The 21,866-nt window shown below is 37.8% G+C and overlaps 1 protein-coding gene across 15 annotated transcripts in view; it reads left to right on the top strand.

Moving 5' to 3' along the window:
• Nucleotides 1–21,866, top strand: part of ANKS1B (ankyrin repeat and sterile alpha motif domain containing 1B) — a 1,068,238-nt gene that overhangs the window by 386,011 nt on the left and 660,361 nt on the right. The gene's annotated exons all lie outside the window — the stretch shown is intronic.

The raw sequence follows: 21,866 nt of genomic DNA on the forward strand, positions 1-21,866 counted from the left end.
GATGTGATAAAACCAGATTTCTGGAAGTTAACAGTCAGACACTGGGAAATCCAAAATAAGGAAATGGGAGTGGAGAATACAGATTACCCTTTCAAGAGGATTAAAGAAGAGATATGATGCTAACATGAGAAGAAAGTGGTATGAGGGAGAAATGGCTAGTTTATTTTAGGATAAGTAAGACTTCACCAAGTTTAGAAGTTGGAAGAATTTGCTAGTGGAGAGTGAGAGATTGAGGGCAAAGAATAAAGAGAATTGAATGGTTAGAAATTAAGGCTGAGCTAGTCTAAGAAAACAGACATTGCTTCTCTCTGTAGAGAAAATAGAGCGTTATGAATACAGAAAATCTGAAATATGTATTTCTAGATGGGTTCAATTTCTGAGTAATGTACAAGGTTATTGGCTGAAAATTGCATGGATCATAAGCATGCAGAAGGAAGATTTTAGGATGAAGAAAGTGAGGTATTGGAGTATTAGGTAACCTCCCAAGGTTACATATTAACAAAGGATGGCTCTAGGTCTTGAACTTGGGTTGTCTAACTTATGCTCTTAATGCCACGTTATACTGCTGCATTATGTTGGTAGATAAAATGGAGTACAAAGTGTGAACCAAGTTCTGAAATCCTCACAAATGTAAAAAAATGACTAGAAGTCCACATAAGTGACAACAATAAAATCAGATAAAGAATGTTATAATAGGATAGCATAATCTTCAGATGAGCAGCAGGTTTGGATGAAGGTAGACTAGTGAATGATCCAAAAACATTCATGGAGAGTGAAGATAGTACTGAGAGTTGATAAGAATGAGAATTGAAAAGAATGGGAAATCTTTAGGAGAGGTCACAGGGAAAATAGTGGGGAAATCAGGGGCAAAATTCAGTTAATGTAGGAAAATGGACAGCATATATGTATGAAAATTTAAAAGAACTCTTAAGAGGTGGGAATAAGGGTGTTAAATTAGGGGTGATGAAAGCAGGAAGGAAAGCATTGTTTGTTCATTAAACAATCAAAAATTAATTGAGTTCTTTCACATGTATCACTGCATACTGAGGATACAGGGATGAAAAAGACATGGACCTAGGTAATAAGACTGATTATTCTCAGAACAATTCTGCTGAAAACAAACATGTTGAATAAAAATACAGAAAAGAAACACTTTTTTAAATCATCAAAAAGGTGACAAAAATTATGTAAATTTACTACCATTTAAATAAGGAACATCTGGAGTTCCCGTCGTGGTGCAGTGGTTAACGAATCCGACTAGGAACCATGGGGTTGCGGGTTCGGTCCCTGCCCTTGCTCAGTGGGTTAACGATCCGGCGTTGCCGTGAGCTGTGGTGTAGGTTGCAGACGCGGCTTGGATCCCGCGTTGCTGTGGCTCTGGCGTAGGCCGGTGGCTACAGCTCCGATTCAACCCCTAGCCTGGGAACCTCCATATGCCACGGGAGCGGCCCAAGAAATAGCAACAACAACAACAACAACAACAAAAAGACAAAAAGACAAAAATAAATAAATAAATAAGGAACATCTTAGAGTTCCCCTCGTAGTTCAGTGGTTAATGAACCCAACTAGTATCCATGAGGTCAGGGTTCGATCCCTGGCCTCCCTCAGTGCATTAAGGGTCTGGCATTGCCGTGAGCTGTGGTGTAGTTTGCAGATGTGGCTGAGATCCAGTGTTGCTGTGATTGTGGTGTAGGCCTGCAGCTACAGCTCCAATTTGACCCCTAGCCTGGGAACCTCCATATACCTTGGGTGTGGCCCTAAAAAAATTAACAATGTCTTTTTAATCAATATATTAGTAAGAAATAAACAGGTCCAAACATGGGTAAAGGTAGGAAGCCAGTGGAGCATTAAGCCACTTAAAAAAATTATTATAGTTGATTTACAATGTTCTGTCAATTTCTTCCGCACAGCAAAGTGACCCAGTTATACATATATATATATGCATTCTTTTTCTCATGTTATCCTCCATCATGCTCCATCATGAGTGACTAAATAAAATTCCTTGTGCTATATAGCAGGACCTCATTGCTTATCCGCTCCAAATGCAATAGTTTGCATTTCCTAACCCCAAACTCCCAGTCCATCCCACTCCCTCCCTCTCAGCAACCACAAGTCTGTTCTCCATGTCCATGAGTTTGTTTCTTTTCCGTATATAGGTTCATTTGTGCTGTATGTTTCTTTTCCGTACATAGGTTCATTTGTGCTGTATATTAGATTCCAGATATAAGTGATATCATATGGTATTTTTCTTTCTCTTTCTGACTTAGTTCACTTAGTAACATCTAGTTCCATCCATGTTGCTGCAAATGGTATTATTTTGTTCTTCTTTATGGCTGAGTAGTATTCCATTGTATATATTTACCACATCTTCTTAATCCATTCATCTGTTGTTGGTCATGTAGGTTGTTTCCATGTCTTGGCTATTGTGAATAGTGCTGCAGTGAACATAGAGGGGTGCATGTATCTTTTTCAGTGAATGTTTTGTCTGGATATATGCCCAGGAGTGGGATTACTGGATCATATGGTAGTTCTATATTTAGTTTTCTGAGGTATCTCCATATTGTTTTCCATAGTTGTACCAATTTACATTCCCACCAACAGGGTAGGAGGGTTCTCTTTTCTCCATGCCTTGTCCAACATTTGCTGTTTGTAGACATGTTAAGCCACTTTTATCCTGAGGGAATTTGCTGAGCCTACTATGGAACTTTGGTGCTCAAAGCCCCTGTGGTTTTGTGTACAGAAAACAAAGCTCTGTGCCTGCTCGGCCTGAGGACTGTAATAGGAAGTTCTTCCTCCGTAGAGGTGAGAATTCAGGGCTATACTCTCAGAGTAATTAGAAATATTCTATTTTGCAGTTCCCGTCGTGGTGCAGTGGTTAACGAATCCGACTAGGAACCATGAGGTTGCAGGTTTGATCCCTGGCCTTTCTCAATGGGTTAAGGATCCAGCGTTGCTGTGAGTTGTGGTGTAGGTTCCAGATATGGCTCAGATCCCACATTGCTATGACTGTGGCGTAGGCCAGCGGCTACAGCTCTGATTAGACCCGTAGCCTCAGAACCTACATATGCCATGGGAAGTGGCACTAGAAAAGGCAAAAAGACAAAGGAAAAAAAAAAAGAAAGAAATATTCTGTTTAATAACCCACTTGGCAAGGAGACTGCAAGGTCTGCAAAGATGATTTATTGTGGGCAGAACAAGGGGAGATATTCCTGAGGATTTGTAACTGTGAGCTGGTCCTAACAGTTTTGCACCCAAAACATATCATCCATATAGCCTAAAAAACATCAATCCATGATTTTAGTTTAAATTAGTATCATCAGTCATGAAGCAGAAGCAAATGTAAATAATCCAGAGAGGAATGTATTCTCTTCCTAGGCCCCAAACAAATCCTATAAATTCTTTAACATGATCAGTTTACAATAATTAAGCCTACAAGAAAAAGATTCCCAAAGAGGCATCAGCAGAAATTGGAAAGAACAGATACATACCTGATAAGACCTCAAATATTTGAATTATCAGATACAGACTATAAAATGACCATGCAATTATTTTAAAAAAGATAAACTTTAAGGTATTTTGAGGAATTGAAACCAATAAAAATTTGGAATGGATAAGCAATGAGATCTTGCTGTATAGCACTAGGAACTATATCTAGTCACTTGTGATAGAGCATGATAATGTGAGAAAAAAGGATGCATACATGTATGTGTGACTGGGTCACCTTGCTGTATAGTAGAAAATTGACAGAACACTGTAAACCAGCTATAATGGGGAAAAAAAAGCCATTAAAAAATGATATAGCATATTTGACAGGAAAAAAAAAACAGTTCCTTTGGGGTTCCCATTGTGGCACAGTGCTAACAAACCCAAACAGTATCCATGAGGATGTGAGTTTGATCTCTGGCCTCACTCAGTGGGTTAAGATCTGGCATTGCTGTGACCTGTGGTGTAGTTCACAGATGCTACTTGGATCCCGTATTGCTGTGGCTATGGTGTAGGCTGGCAGCTACAGCTCCAATTGGACCCCTAGCCTGGAAACCTCTTTATGCCACACGTACACCCCTAAAAAAAGATCAAACAAACAAACAAAACACCTCTCTCTCTTTCATACACACACACACACACACACATACAAAAACAACCCTAAATTTAACACTCAATGTGTAAATGGAACAGCAGATCAGACTCAGTTGAAGAGAGATTTAGTTAGCTGGAAATTAGGTCAGAAGAGTTTTTCAGAATGTTGTATAGCGATATAAAGAGGTTTTTTTAAATGTGAAAGAGGAAGCTAAGATACTTGGAGGATGCAAGGGTTTCCTCTTAATAAACTGACTGGATTCTGAGAGTGAGCATCCCAAAAGAACCAAGTGGAAGCTCTATTGTTTGTGTTACTTACCCTTAGAAGTCTCAGATTATCACTTCTGCTGTGTCTCAAGTCTGCTCAGATTCAGGGGGAGGAGACTTGGACCCCACTTCTTGAAGGAAGGAGTGTCAAAGTTAGTAAGAGAACATAGGTTGGCAGACATTTTGCTGTTATTTTTGGAAAATATACTCTGCCACAGTCTGCCTCTGGGCACAATGATTTATATGCTTTTCCACATCAGCCCATTACTGCATGAACTCCCAGTCTAGGTTCAGGTGTGCATAAATCTCCCCGTGCTGTTCTTAAAGTACAGTCCTGAAGTACCTTTGTTCTTAGCAATGATGACCTGTGAACCAAATGGACAATTTACCCATCTCCTCTCCTATGCAGCAAACATATAATAGTGGGAAAAGCACAGGAAAAATCACAGTTGACACTTGCATTCAAACAGGGAAAACAGGGCACGCAGCCATCACTAGTCTGTGGCAATTCTGAATCTAATCAAGCACAGTTCCTTGATTAAGGCTCAGTATTATGAAGTAATAATTGTTTTTCTGTGGCTCTTGGTTCACAATCTGCCCTCTGATTCATTCTTCCTTTTCTATAAAAAGTAACCCCTGTTTACAGCTGAGTGTCCTTCTCACTTGTTTACTGTCTATAAAAGATTAGGGGTCAAAAGACCTCTTTTCATTTTATATTGTCTCTCTTCCTTCCAGTTCAAGCTGATATACTTTCTTTTAAAACTTGGTAGATTTTTTTGTGTGTGTGTTTCAATTCATACTCCACTTCTTTAGACAAAAGCTTATATTCCAGATAATCTTTTCTCTGCCTTGTGTTCCTCATGAGACTTCTGTGAGTCAACATCCTTGAGAGTCTTAAAAACTCTGTTTTTGAATAAGGAAGATCTATGAGGTATGCCCTTAATTAAATCTTTAGCTTGTCTTTTGTCTGGGTTAAAGTTTCTACATGGCACCTCCTGAGATCTTTCTTAGGTCTTAACAAATGATCTTGCATCCCACCCACATTTTGTCATTGGCTTTCCCCTGCCAATCCGCCATCTCACCCCCGGCTGCACCTGGGGCATATGGAAGTTCCCAGGCCAGAGATCAAATCCTAGCTGGAGCTGAGCAGCCGCGGCCACTGAGGATCTTTAACCTACTGCACCAGGCTGGGGATCAAGCCAGCGCCTCCACAGAGACAAGCCAGATCATTAACCCCCTGTGCCTCAGTGGGAATTCCCATAGGCCTTTTTTTTTTGGTCTTTTGTCTTTTCAGTGCTGTACCCACAGCATATGGAGGTTCCCAGGCTAGGGGTCCAATCAGAGCTACAGCTGCCGGCCTACGACAGAGACACAGCAATGTCAGATCCAAGCCACCTCTGCGACCTACACCACAGCTCACAGCAACGCAGGATCCTTAACCCACTGAGCAAGGCCAGGGATCAAACCCGCAACCTCATGGTTCCTAGTCGGATTCGTGTCTGCTGTGCCACGACGGGAACTCCCATTGACCTTTTTAAAATTTGAGAATTATTTGCCCTTCAGAGCAGCTGGGAATAAGAAACCAATTTTGGTTTGGTACCCAGAAATTTCTGGCCCCTTTGTATTTAGTGGGTCATTCTTTAGTTCCTCTCTCTTTGCTAGCATGTTGTCATGGGCAGCCCATTGAAACTAGGTTGCCCTTTAAATATTCTGCCTGGAAATCTCATTAGCTAGATCATAGAGTTCATTTGGTTCATTTTCTTTTCTCAGTGTTTTGCCAAACTCTTCTCTACTTCATAATAAATGACTCCCTGCCTTTAGGTTACATTTGCTTCCTATTTAAGCCTTCAACACCAACTTTCTCATAGCTCTTTGGACTTCCACAAATCTTCTTCTTGGCCCTTTAGCTTTTTTACAAGCACTCATTTTGAAGCCCTGCTGCCCAGTGACAAAGCTAGTGTCTGGTGTTCTAGACTTTTGTTATGGCATCAACCCATATTTAAGTTTCAGAATCTGTTCTTCTTATTGATTGCTGCCTAACAAACCACCTCAACACTTAGTGAGTTAAAACACCAACAGTAATTTATTCACTTATAAATCTGCACTTTGGGGAGGGCTTGGCAGGGAGAGCATCTTTCTGCCCCAAGTGGTATCAACAAGGGCAGCTTAACTGGGGGCTGGGTAATCTATTCTTAAGACTGATTCTTACTCATATGGCTAGCAAGGCCTACTTAGACTTCCTAATGGTATGTAACAGTGTTCTAACAGCAAGTATCCTAAGAGAATGAGGCAGAAGCTGTACAACTTTTTATAATTTATCTTTGAAAGGCAACATCCCTTTCATTGCAGTCAAGAACATACCTATATTTAAGTGGAGGGAATTTAATTCCCCTTCCCTTATGGAAAAGTGTTCCTGAAATCACACCATAAGAAAGCATTATTTCACTGCTTTTGGAAAATACAAACTTCAACAAAGCTTGGGTTGTTATTTGTTCATTTGTTTTTTTCAAGTGGGATAAGAGTTAATTTGCTTAGGTATATAATTTTCCCCAATTGTGTTCAGTCACCTGCATTCAGTATATAAGAAAGCAGTTTGCTCAGTTGATCCAGGCTTAATTATTAGCTAAAGGTGGGATTTCTAGAAGACAAGCCTTTTTAAATGCACGTGAGTCTTTTAGAGGCCTTCACATTGAATGGGGTGGATAGCCTACAGTTCTTCATTCAATAAACATTTATTGAATCCTTTGTCTTCTAGGTATCATGCTACATGTTGCAGAAGAAACGTAGTGGAGGGTACAAGTCCAGATATTTAGGAACTTAGAATTGGTTAAAATTAAGGGTAATAAGTTCAGTGAGAGAGGTGAGCATAAGGGCTTCAGGAGAGTAGAATGGGAGAGAGGGAGTGAAAACTTCCTGGAGGAGGTGCTGCCTGATGTGAACCTCAAAGAAGGAAGAGTTAGATGAATGGATTGGGAAGTATGTGGCTCTCTAGGCCAGGAAACTGTGTGTGCAGAGATCCAGAGATGTGGAATATTAACGTACTACATTCACAAACTATGCCCACTTTAGCAGGGTAGGAGCAAAGAATGCTACTAGGGAAAAATACATTGTAAAAACAAGCAGTGACATGCTGAAGTTTTGATTTCACTTGACAGCAGAGGTGAACCACGGACAGACTTTAAGGAGCGCCATGGTGTGATAGGTTTTTTGTTTTGTTTTGTTTTAGAATGATTTCTCTGGAAGTGATATGGAGGGTAGATGGGACAGAGATGAGACTAGAGGAGGGAGGATTACTTAGGAGATCAATGTGCAGTCTCAGCAGAAAATGATGATGGCTGAGACAAAGGCAATGCTAGTGGAGAGGGGAAAGGGGGACAAACTGAGAGGCATGTAGGAGTGAAGCTCAGCCCTTTGACCCTTGGAGATTCTGCCCTTTGGGAAACAATTAGCCAAAGGGACTAAAGAATTCTAGCTTAAGGAACATAGTCTACAGTTTTTGGTTCACAGTGCTGGATAACTTGGCTCAGTTTTACAAAGAAAATGAGGATTTCTATACACACAGGAACCGCATTCTGAAGCTTTTCCCGGAGACAGACATAGAGGAAGACATACACACACAGGAACAGAGAGACAGAGACTGACAGAGACAGAGAGAACGGAGGGATGACAGGTCTTTAGAGGAACTGTCATGAGTTGATTAGAGCCTCCACACCTCAAAACAAGGCATGTTGGAACCCCTAGGACTCCTAGCACCTCGGAATGTGACCTTACTTGGAGAACGGAGATAGGGTCTTTATAGAGACCCTTCAGCAAGTTAAAATGAAGTCTTTAGGTGGATCCTAATCCAACATGACTTATAAAAGGGGGAGCTCAGAGACATGCACAATGGGAAGGCAGTGTAGCGAGACACAGGGGAGAAGATGGACATCTTCAAGCCAGGGAGAGACGCCTGGACCTGATCTTTTCCTCACAACCTTCAGGTGGAACCTGTTTTGCCAACACCTTGATTTCAGCCTGCCAGCCTCTAGAACTATGAGACAATACATTTCTGTTGTTTTAAACACCTGGTTAGTAGCAACCTGAGAAAACAAAAACAGGGGCTATAACTGAGCACACAAATTCAATACATAGATGCGGGGCGGGGGGAATTGGTGTGCTGGGGTCGGTGAGGACAAGTCTTGCCCGGCCTGCTTATTTCAGAGGCTGTGCAACTTGAGGATCCTGGCTGTAACTGGCAATGTCATTCATGGATATAGAATATATATTTTCTTAGGAATTCAGTTAAGTATGGATGTTAGTTCCCTTTCTGTGGTCTCTTTTGTTTATTTATTAACTAGATGAGCTAATACAAACTAGGTCTCCTCCTGATGAAAAGAAAACATTTTTATCATAGCAAGTGGTTTAATATTAATACAAAAGCAACTTATAAGTCTATATTCAACAAGAGATTTTTTATAGTTCAGCCAGAAAATAAATGATATTCTTTGCAGGGAACATTTTATTCATGCCTCAGTGACTATAGATTTATATGGAATAAGTAGTAATATTTCTCCAGTGCTAGGCTCATAAAATAAAGATTAACAGAAGTCCAGTAGTTGCTTGGTAAACTTGCTAAGACTTAATGTTTACACAGTCAGTATTGAATCATATTTGTTTCCCTTATTGCATCAAGCAAAGGACCTTACATAATCATAGTGGTGACTCAGTTACATAAATGATTGAATCATTTAATGAGCGAATGAATGGACGAATATTTATTATCCTTTAAAGAAAATGGCCATAATGGCAGCAAAATCCATTGTGAAATAGATGCCATCAAAGATAATGTTTTCTTATCTGCCTTTCATTTAATTTTAACCTTCAACCAGAGGAATTTTTCCATTTTATGGTTACTAGGCAACCTGTTATTTTGAATCACTTAGTACAGGCTTTGCTCACTATGGATGCTCAATAAATCCATTTTGATTAATGAGCAATTTACAACAACACCCAGTGAAAACTGTTTCCAATCCTGTTGGATGAGAATAAATGATCTCTAATAAAAAGGACACAATCAATTGTTCCGTGCCAGGACAGTGTGGGTCCCAGTTACCTTTATTCAGTTTGCTAATGAGCTCACTGGACTATGGCACATGAAATGAAAATATCATGTGGTGAAGATTCCTCCACACCCCACTACACTTCGCCCTGTGTCCTGAAATAGGAGGGAAGGTGATTTTGTAACTTATTTATACCCAAATATTTTTTGAAATGGTGAAGATTTCTCAATTCTAATGCCAAATGCTTGAAATTAGAATTCAGAGAGTTCCCATTATGGTTCAGTGGTAACAAACTCGACTAGTATCCATGAGGATGCGCGTTCAATCCCGGGCCTCGCTCAGTGAGTTAAGGATCTGGTGTTGCTGCAAGCTGCAGCATAGGTTGCATACTCAGCTCAGATCCTCATGTGGCTGTGGCTAGGTTGGCAGCTGCAGAGCCAATTGGACCCTTGGCCTGGGAACTTCCATATGCCGCAGGTGTGGCTAGAAAGCAAAACAAAAAAATTAAGAAAAAGAATTGAGACTGTGGTAGGACTAATGTTATCTCTGCTAAGCAAGTTGGTAGTGTCAACATGATTTCTGTGGGTATGTTTAACTCATTTAAGAGAGCAAACTATTTTTAAGCCCTTTGGAAGCATTCTTTAACGTACAAATACTGGACTTGCTGATAAGAACCATTTTTATCAAACAGCAATTATTTGTTTGGCATTTGCTTTGTGCTCAGTGCTGTGTTAGACATTTATTAAGACAGATCTCTAAATGGTAAATTTGTAACCCAGTGTTAGTTCAAAGAGGGGCAAAGAGAGAAAACTAGGGCAGCAGTACTTGCTGTTAAATCCTGGTAAATTAACTGTTCCTTCATCCATATGCACAGTTTACCAATTTGAAAATGTAGTCATCTCAATTGGCTCAAATTGGTGGAAGTTTGTTATATTTGGAAAACAATATCCTAAACAAAAGGAACTTTATCCTCTTTTTTTCCCAAATCAATTTTCCTTTATTTATATATGAATAACATGAATTGTAGAATGGTAAGATTTCTAAAAATACAGTGAACTTTCCTGCTGTGTAGCACTGGGAACTATGTCTGGTCCCTTGTGATGGAGCATGATAATGTGAGAAAAAAGAATGTATACATGTATGTGTGACTGGGTCACCTTACTGTGCAGTAGAAAATTGACAAAACACTGTAAACCAGCTATAATGGAAAAAATAAAAATCATTGTATTTAAAAAAATACAGTGAATTCTTATTAAAGTGATTATATGGGGGATATAAGGTTTTTATGATGTCATGTATGATATCTTGAGGAACAGTTCCTCTACCTCTAATGTATAATAGGTGAATGCTAATTAATTCATAAATTTATGCTCATCAAATTCAAATTGGTCCTTCACACTGCATCACATTCCACTCTTTCTTTATTCTTATCAAACCTCAGGTATTCTTCCTATCTCATCCCTCACTCTCAGCATACGGCCTCATATTTTAATTAATAAAGAAAATTGGAGCCATCAAGTGGAAGTTTATCATCTACCACCAAGTCTAAAAGTACAACCATCCCTGTACCTTTCTCTTGCCTGTTCCTCCTATTAAAATAGAGGCTATCTTTCTCCTCCTGTGCAATTGCAGTTCCAGTCTCCATGCTTCTTGCCTCTGCCTTCTCAGGAATTTGATCCTTTCATTCATTCCTGTTCTCTCTTGTGGTTTTTTCTTTTAAATTTTTATTGTAGTCATTTTTAATGTTCTGTTAATTTCTGGTATACAGCAAAGTGACCTAGTTATACATATATATATATATTTTTTTTTTCTCACATTATCCTCCATCATGTTCCATCACAAGTGATTGGACATAGTTCCCTGTGCTATACAGCAGGATCTCATTGCTTATCCACTCCAAATGCAATAGTTTGCATCTACTAACCCCAAACTCCCAGTCCATTCCACTCCTTTCCCCTTGGCAACCACATGTCTGTTCTCGATGTCCATGAGGTTTTTTTTTTTTCTTCTGTAGGTATGTTCATTTGTGCCATATATTAGATTCCAGATATAAGTGATATCACATGTTATTTGACTTTTTCTTATGACTTACTTCACTTAGTATGAGAATCTCTGGTTGCACCCATGTTGTTGCAGATGGCATTTTTTTAATGACTGAGTAGTATTCCACTGTGTATAATCTACTGTGTTTTTAATTGTCCTTCTTCACTAGGCCATGCATATTAATATTTAACTTTGTTTTTCATCTGAAATAACAGACAACAAAAACAACAGTGAAAGGGACAAATAAACAACTAAAAATTTCCCTCATTCTGCTTGACTCCTCAGCTACTATTCTCTTTAGTCCCTATACATCCTTAGTATGCTCATTTTCTTTCTTCCTTTCACTTCTCAGTCCACCTTCTCAGGTTTCTAATCCTCATTTCTCTGTTGAAATGTCCTTTCTAAAAGTATCAGTGACTTTATATCACATTATCTGAAGGACATATCTCAATTCTCATTTTTTTTTTAACCTCTAGCAGCATTCCATAGATTTGTGACATGTCCATCTTGACACCCATTCTTCCCTTTGCTGTCCAAGGAAGATTTTCACCTTATTATGCTATTTCCTTTCTATGTTGGCAGTTGACTTTTTTTTTTTTTTTGCATCATTCTAAAAATTGGAAATCTCTCAAGGTTCAAAGTTCTCCCTGTTCTTTGTATTTTTTTCTCTTCCTAAGAGATCTTATCTGTCATATGGCTTCTGTTACCATCAATATGCTGTAGACTCCCAAATATTTCTCTCTAGTCTAGACACTTCTCTCAACTCTAGGCCCCATCTGTCCATCCATTCATCCATCCACTCCTTCATCTGTCCATCCATCCATTGAATACCTCCACTTATATGTCCAAAAATACCTTGACCCTAACATATTCCAAACTACATTTATATCTTTCCCACACACTTGCCTCTTCATGCAGGGTTTCTTCTCTTGGTAAATGACTTAGTCAATCATCTGATTGCAGAAGACTGTGTGTTGTTCTTTCCATTTCCACCTTTGTTAGCTTCCATATTCAATTAATCACCAGGTCATGTGGGTTTTTTTTTTTTATTTTGTACTGTTTTTTAGTTCTTCTTAGGGCCACACCCACAGCATATGGAAGTTCCTAGGCTAGGGGTCGAATTGGAGCCACAGCTGTCAGCCTACTACAGCCACAGCAACACCAGATCCAAGCTGCATCTGTGACATACACTGCAGCTTGCAGCAACGCTGGATCCTTAACCTACTGAGCAAGGCCAGGGATTGAATCTGTCTCCTCAGGGATGCTAGTTGGGTTCTTAATCCAGTGAGCCACAATGTGAACTCCTGGTTTTGTGGTTTTTAACAGGAATAGTTGGTAGGACGAGGGTAATTCTGTAATTGACTATTGATCCCTACCTACTCTTCAACCCTACTTGCTTCTCCTAATCTCTACCATCACTACCAGTCTTCTGGATTATTCTAAAAGTAAAATATTATTTTCCAATTTGCCTTTTTTTGAGTTTATTATTCATGTTGAAGCCAAATCTGAGTGCATCACTCCTCTTAGTGACTTGCCATTCCTCTTAGAAGATGACCCAAATCTCTGTTAAGGAATGAATGGCCCTGAATGATGTGCTTTTTCTTAATCCTTTTCTTTTTGTCTTTAGCCTCATGTCTCACCAGACTCTGTCTTTCTAACTGGCCCTCTTTAGTTCCTTTTGGTTCTTTAATAGGGGTAAGCTCCTTTCTACCTGTGGGCCTTCACATGTAGAAGCAATGTCTGTTTCTACTGTCCCTTTGCCTTCTCCTCCCAGGTAAAGAAGTTATATTATTCTTTAGGGAAACCCCCCTTTCCAGGCACCCCAGACACCTGTGACCCAGACTATGTATAGAGATGCCTTTGTTTTCTGCTTTTTTACCACCTTCTAATTTTATTTTTTATTTTTTTGTTTTTGGTCTTTTTGGGCCGCGGCATATGGAGATTCCCAGGCTAGGGGTCCAATCGGAGCTGTAGCCACCGGCCTACACCAGAGCCACAGCAACGCGGGATCCGAGCCGCATCTGCAACCTACACCACAGCTCACGGCAACGCCGGATCGTTAACCCACTGAGCAAGGGCAGGGATTGAACCCTCAACCTCATGGTTCCTAGTCGGATTCGTTAACCACTGCGCCACGACGGGAACTCCTAATTTTATTTTCTTTTAGAGCCCTTACTTGTGATTGACATTATATAATTACTTGGGAGTTGTTTGTTTATTTTACCATCTATTTTAGTAGAGTTCACAAATCTTGCTGGTCTGTTCTCCATTGTAGCCATAGCTTCTAGCAAAATCACTGCCATGTAAAAGACACTCATAAGTAATAATGAAAAGTAATAATAGCTAATGTTATTGAATACTTCATGCATGTTAACTTATTTAATCCTAAGATACTTATGAAATAGGTAGTTTAGTCATTACTATTTTGCAGAAAGGGGAACAGGTCACAGAAAAGTTTAGAGTTTTTTAGAAAGTTGCAGTACTGGAATTTGTATACAGGATATTTGATTCTAGAAACCGTATTCTTAACCACAGTCACAATTCATGAATTAATTATTAAGCATGCAATTTTGAGATTATTTGATTTAATAAGATAAATCTTTAATTTTTTCCTTTCAAGCAAAGTAGAGTTGGAAACTTGTTTAGTGGCTTGTGATGGATCTATGTTGTGCCTATCTGTTTTACTGGGGAATGATCCAATCAGTAAAAACATGTGAATGCTTAAGTAATAATTATAAAAGGGTAAAATCATCTATAATCATTAGAAATAAAGTTTTTAATAATGTCTAATATTTGAATTTGTGTAATGGCACATAGTTGTCCTTCAGTAAATATCTGTTAAATAAATTCATGTATATTTACCATATGATACAACTTTGGTTGCAAACTAAGATGATTTGTATATGCATGTGAAAAAAATACCAGAAAGATAACATATTCATAGTAATCTCTCTAGATGCTAGGATTACATGTGGTTTTAATTTTTTCATTCTTTTCTATATTGTCCAAATTTCTATAGTTAACACATATTGTATTATAATTTGAAAATTAAAAATAACTTAGTCATCTCGAAAGTTAAAGTAGCTCATGTCAAAGTAGTTCACATCTGTCTAATTAAAATTAAATATGTTGGTGATTTCCCTCTTGAAAGAAAGTTGAATAGACTAAGGATAAATACTATCTGTAAAATACTGAAACTTCCCTGCAGTAATCCTTGTTTATTAAAGATTCGGGTTTTTAACTTATGTTTTTGCTCATACTCCAGAGTATTTTAATTTAGATTATCTTGTTTGGTGGACTAGTTGAACATTTGACGTCTTATTCTCAATGTTCCTAAAAGAGGAAATATTCTAGCTCATGGGAATTTATAGTTTTGCAGTTTCGATCTATTCTAATGATTAAGATGTTATTTCATGGACTCGCTTATTAATTTTGTTCTGTTTGGTAGCTGCTCCATACAGCATTAATCCGGAAATAATATACTGAAATTATAATCTTAAAGAAATCTCACATACTGCTTGTAGTCTTATATTTAACACCTTTCTTTTTCTCCCAGCACTGTCTAGACATGTCAGATTTATCTACTGGAAAGCTCACTAATTCATTTTATAGTCTCTTCCAAAGAGATTGTATTATTAATGGAATATTACACAGAGACTACTACTTCTTTCTTTAGGTACTCCTACACTCTTAATTAAGTAACATTAGCAAAATGAACTGACACCCAGCTACAGTCACACTATACATTGTAAAAGTAAGAATTTTACATTAATATATTTTATTCTGGCTTTTAACTAATATATTACATTTTGCATTTATATTAGAATACATGAATCTAAAGAAGCTCATGATAGATTGTTTTCTCTTGGTCTCTCAGAAGCAATTTATAAAAAACAGAAAAGATGGGAATAGCTTATTCTTATATATTACTTTTGGGTATTGACAGACTAGGTTTGAAAAGTTAAGAAAAGTAGAAAATTGAAAGTGATTTTATTTAATATCAGTTAAGAATTAATGCACTAAAAATTTCCAGAGCTATCATTTCCTCACATTTATCATCATATCTCCAATTGCGGTAGAGGAAACTACATCAAAGTAGATGAATAGTTTGTTGAAAGAAGTGAGAATTCACTGTGACTATCAGTATATTATTCATAGCTCTTCCCCAGTGTTCCAAAAATCAGCCTTTTCATAAGGTCATTCATTAATCCATTCACTTGTTTCACAACTATTTATTGAGGACTTAATATTTTTGCAATTCTTAGTTATATGAGACACCAAGAAAAAGAAATCATATTAGACATGAAATAATAGGAGCGATTTTATCTATAATACATTGCTAAATAAAAGCATAAAACATTCTAGATACTGGGAATCTAAAGGGCTCAAATAGACCATTACTGCATCTAGAGTTATATATTTCACTGCTAAACTTGGCCACATTCACTCTCTGTGGGAGATCCTATTCTACTCTTTATGCCAGAACCTAGGGAAGAAATTGCTGGTGCCTTTTAATGACTTAGATTTTCTACGCTTTTTTTTTTTTAACATTTATGAATTTTTATTTATTTTTTTTCCATTTTTTTGTATTACTCAAATGAATTTATCACATCTGTAGTTGTATAATCATAACAATCTGATTTCACAGGATTTCCATCCCACAGCCCAGGCACATCTCCCCACCCCCCAAACTGTCTCCTCCAGAGACCGTAAGTTTTTCAATGTCTGTGAGTCAGCATTTGTTCTGCAAAGAAGTTCAGTCTGTCTTTTTTTCAGATTCCACATGTCATTGAAAGCATTTGATGTTGGTGTCTCATTGTATGGCTGACTTCACATAGCATGATAGTTTCTAGGTCCATCCATGTTGCTAAAAATGCTGGTATTTCGTTCTTTTTAATGGCTGGGTAATATTTCATTGTGTGTATGTACCACATCTTCTGGATCCACTCCTCTGTCGATGGACGTTTAGGTTGTTTCCATGTCTTGGCTATTGTAAATAATGCTGCAATGAACATTGGAGTACATGTGTCTTTGCGAGTCGTGGTTTTCTCTGGATAGATGCCCAGGCGTGGGATTGCTGGATCAAATGGTAGTTCTATGTTTAGTTTTCTGAGGAATCTCCATACTGCTTTCCACAGTGGTTGCACCAATTTACCATCCCACCAAGAGTGTCCTGGGTTTCTTTTTCTCCACACCCTCTCCAGCACTTAATGTTTATAGACTTTTTGATGATGGCCATTCTGGCTGGTGTAAGGTGGTATCTCATAGTGGTTTTGATTTGCATTTCTCTAATAATGAGTGATGTTGAACATCTTTTCATGTGTTTCTTTGCCATCTGTATGTCTTCTTTGGAGAACTGTCTGTTTAGATCTTCTGCCCATTTTTTGATAGGCTTGTTTGTTTTTTTGGTATGGAGCTGCAGAAGGTGTTTATAAATTTTGGAGAGTAATTCCTTGTCAGTCGATTCACTTGCAAAGATTTTCTCCCATTCTGTGGGTTGTCTTTTTGTGTTGTTTAGGGTTTCCTTTTCTGTGCAGAAACTTTGAAGTTTGATTAGGTCCCATTTGTTTATTTTTGTTTTTCTTGTCAATCCTCTAAGAGGTGGATCTGAGAAGATGTTGCTGTGGTTTATGTCAGAGAGTGTTTGGTCTATGTTTTCCTCTAAGAGTTTGATAGTGTCTGGTCTTATATCTAGGTCTTAATTCATTTGGAGTTTCTTTTTGTGCATGGTGTTAGGGAGTGTTCTAACTTCATTCTTTTCCATGTGGCTGTCCAGTTTTCCCAGCACCACTTATTGAACAAGCTGTCCTTTCTCCACTGTATATCCTTGCCTCTTTTGTCATAGATGAGTTGGCTATAGGTGCGTGGGTTGAATTCTGGGCTTTCTATCCTGTTCCACTGATCTATGTTTCTGTCTTTGTGCCAGTACCATGCAGTTTGATAACTGTAGCTTTGTAGTATAGTCTGAAGTCCAGGAGCCTGATTCCTCCAGCTCCATTTTTCTTGTTCAGGATGTCTTTGGCTCTTCTGGGTCTTTTGTGCTCCCAAACAAACTTTAAAATATTTTTTTCGAGTTCTATGAAAAATGTCCTTGGTAATTTGATAGGGATTGCATTGAATCTGTATATTGCCTTAGGTAGTATAGTCATTTTGATAACATTAATCTTCAATCTAAGAGCATGCTATGTCTTTGCATCTGTTGTGTCACCTTTGATTTCTTTCATCCATGTCTTATAGTTTTCAGAGTACAGGTCTTTTGTCTCTATAGGTAGGTTACTCCTAGGTATTTTATTCTTTTAGATGCAATGGTAAGCGGGATTGCTTCCCTAATTTCCTTTTCTGCTTTTTCGTTTTAGTATATAGAAACGCTGTCGATTTCTGTGTATTGATTTTGTGTCCTGCGACTTTGCCAAATTCGTGGATGAGCTCTAACAGTTTTCTGGTAGAGTCTTTAGGATTCTCTAGGTAGAGTATCATGTCATCTGCAAATAGGGATAGTTTTATTTCTTCCTTTCCAATTTGGATTCCTTTTATTTCTTTTACTTCTCTGATTGCTATGGCTAGGACTTCCAGAACTATGTTGAAGATTAGTGGCAAGAGTGGACATCCTTGTCTTGTTCCTTATCTCAGCGGGAATTCTTTCAGCTTTTCACCATTGAGAATGATGTTCGTTGTGGGTTTGTCATATATGGCCTTTATTATGTTGAGGTAGGTTCCCACTATGCCCACTTTCTGAAGGGTTTTTTATCAGAAAGGGTGTTGGATTTTGTCAAAGGCTTTTTCCGCGTTATTGAGAGGATCATATGGTTTTTATTCTTCAGTTTGTTAATGTGGTGTATCACATTGATGGATTTGAGGATATTGAAGAACCCTTGCATCCCTGGGATAAATCCCACTTGATCATGATGTACAATCCTTTGAATGTATTGTTGGATGTGGTTTGCAAGTATTTTGTGGAGGATTTTTGCATCAATGTTCATCAGTGAAATTGGCCTGTCGTTTTCTTTTTTGTGGTATCTTTGTTGGTTTTGGTACCAGGGTGATGGTGGCCTCATAGAATGAGTTTGGGAGTATCCCTTCCTCTGCAATTTTTTGAAATAGTTTCAGAAGGAGAGGTATTAGCTCCACTCTAAATGTTTGATAGAATTCGCCTGTGAAGCCATCTGGTCCTGGACTTTTGTTTGTTGGAAGTTTTTTAATCACAGTTTCAATTTCAGTTCTTGTGATGGGTCCATTCATCTTTTCTATTTCATCTTGGTTTAGTCTTGGAAGATTGTACTTTTCTAAGAATTTGTGCATTTCTTCTAGGTTTTCCATTTTATTGGCATATAGTTACATATAGTAGTCTCTTATGATTCTTTGTATTTCTGTGATGTCCATTGTTACTTCTCTTTTTTCATTTCTAATTTTATTGTTTTGAGTCCTCTCTCTTTTTTTCTTCGTAAGTCTGGCCTAAGGGTTTATCAATTTTGTTGATCTTTTCAAAGAACCAGCTTTTCGTGTCATTGATCTTTTCTATGGTTTTCTTTGTTTCTATTTCATTGATTTTTGCTCTGATCTTTATGATTTCTTTCCTTCTACTAACTTTAGGTCTTGTCTGTTCTTCTCTCTCGAGCTGCTTTAGATGTAAAGTTAGCTTGTTTATTTGGGCTTTTTCTTGTTTCCTGAGGACTTGTATTGCTGTAAACTTTCCTCTTAGAACGGCTTTTGCTGCATCCCATGGGTTTTGGAGTGTCATATCTTCATTATGCTTTTAATTTCTATAGAGCCATTCAATTTTTTCTAAACAAATAGTCATCTAGTGTCTTCCATGTCTCTCACCTGTGAACAGAGGAAATGAAAAGAGAATAATTAAACATTAAAAACTGTGCCACAAACAACTCAAGAGCAGTGAACCAACTAGCATTCCTTTCTGTAAAAATTTTAAAAGAACTAAGCAGACACCAAGTCACAGGCAAGTATGAGCATGATGGATCATCATTTCTTTTCTTTTTTTAATGGCTGCACATGCAGCATATGGTAGTTCCCAGGCCAGGGATTATATCTGAGCTGCAGGTGCGACCTAAACTGCAGCTGTGCCAACAACAGACCTTTTAACCCGTTTTGCTGGGCCAGGGATCAAATCCATTTGTCCACAGTGACCCAGGCTGCTGCAGTCAGATTCTTAAATCTCTGTGCCATAGTGGGAACTCCTGGATCATCATTACAACTGAAGCATACTTTGATTACTCTGAGTGTGGGAAAGAGTGAATAGTCTAAATTCTGAGATATAGTGATACAGAAATTTTTCTGAACCAGATAAGATCATTTTAAATATCTTTTAACTAATTGTTTCCTTTAGGAAATCCTGTTGGATTGGTGTGGTTTTTTCAGTATAATTTAATTTTCAACAAAGCTGCTAATATAATGCTTATTTTTTCTTTTGGTAGCTTTTTAAAAATAAGTTTGAATTTTCATCCAAAATTAAATAAATCATTTTAGTAATTGTGTACAATATATGAAAAGTAAAATGAATAAAATATTTTCCGCAAATCCTATCTATTATAGCAACTAATATTAACTTCCTTGTTTATTTCTTTCCCATTTTCTTGTTGTGTAATAACAATTGAGAATGAACATCTTATTGTACTGATTTTATTTATTATTATTATTTTTTTCTTTTTAAGGCTGCACCTGTGGCATATGGAAGTTCCCAGGCTAAGGGTTGAATCAGAGCTGTAGCTGCTGGCCTACACCACAGCCACAGCAATGCGGGCTCTGAGCCACATCTGCAACTACACCACAGTTCACTGAACGCTGGATCCTTAACCCACTGAATGAGGCCAGTGATCGAACCTCTGTCCTTATGGATACTAGTTGGGTTCCTTACCACTGAGCCACAGCGGGAACTCTCTATATCTTATTGTGTTGATTTTAAATTGGTTACATATTTTCCTGATCATAGAAGTATAACATGACCTATAACTTGACAAGATCAGTCAGATTTAAAGAGACTTTTCACATATTTTCCAATGCATCAAAACAATAATGAGATAAAATATAAATTGAGAGAATTATAAATTCTGGCTCTGCTGAAAAACAAAGAAAATATCTCCATGCTCAACTGGATCAGAAACACAAAATAGAAAATGGAATCTAAATGGCAAACCAGCTGTTGACTAGGCCCAGAAATGGACAGGATCCATAGAGAGATTTTATCCTTCTGGATAACGGTGTCTAAAAAAGCTTCACCTGCGGAGTTCCCGTCGTGGCGCAGTGGTTAACGAATCCGACTAGGAACCATGAGGTTGCGGGTTCGGTCCCTGCCCCTGCTCAGTGGTTTAACGATCCGGCGTTGCCGTGAGCTGTGGTGTAGGTTGCAGACGTGGCTCGGATCCCGCGTTGCTATGGCTCTGGCGTAGGCCGGTGGCTACAGCTCCGATTGGACCCCTAGCCTGGGAACCTCCATATGCCGCAGGAGCGGCCCAAGAAATAGCAACAACGACAACAACAAAAGACAAAAAGACAAAAAAAAAAAAAAAAAGCTTCACCTGAAGTGGGAGCCAGAAGTCAAGCCTGCTGCTGAAAATGTATGGTTAGGGGTGTTAAGTTTCCAGACAATAGGGACAAGGAAGATAGATGTTTGTGTTCAGAGAGCAAACAAAGCAGGCTAAAGAACTAGAGAAACAAATAGACTTAATGACTTTTATTTATTTATTTTTTGTTAAAAGCATTTCTAGTAAAAATTTTCAGAGAAACCACTAAAAGTTAGAAACAGTTTATATTTTATACCAACAATAGAACATAAAAGAATAAAAATCTTTATTAATTAAAAAGCCCATAAATCTGGGAAAAATAAGTGAAGCAAAGACTAAGCACGACAAACTAAAAACAAAATAGAAAATAAAATATGAAAGATAACGATGATCATATTGGATGTAATTTAAAAAAATCTTGCTCTATAACTTTTTATGAGTCAAAAATAAGTCAAAATGACACAGTTGGGGTTAAAAAACAAAAGCTCAAGCAAATCCAACCTAAAGAAAGTTATTGAAGCAATATCATCAGTCCAAATATAATTGAAAGTTAAAAAAATGAAAGAAACAAAGACAGGCATTATATAATAACAAAAGGATAAAATACAAGGCCAAGAAGATATAAAAGCCATAATTTTTTCCACACAATTTCCATACACAGCCTTTCCTTGAAATATTAGAAGCTTAAACTGATAAGACTTTGAAGAAAAACAGAAATTCACAATTTGTGCAAGATTTTAATATACCATATTTCATTCAGAATATTGACAAATGAAGAAACATAAGAATGTAGACTGTTGCATAATGCAATTAACAAGATTGATTCTAGACATAGCTGAAATTCTGTACCCATCCATAGATAGTACATATGTTCTTCTCACACAAACATAAAGCACTTAGAAAAACTGACCATTTACTGCCTCTG

Source organism: Sus scrofa, chromosome 5 (genome assembly GCF_000003025.6).
Source record: "Sus scrofa isolate TJ Tabasco breed Duroc chromosome 5, Sscrofa11.1, whole genome shotgun sequence".
Taxonomy (NCBI): domain Eukaryota; kingdom Metazoa; phylum Chordata; class Mammalia; order Artiodactyla; family Suidae; genus Sus; species Sus scrofa.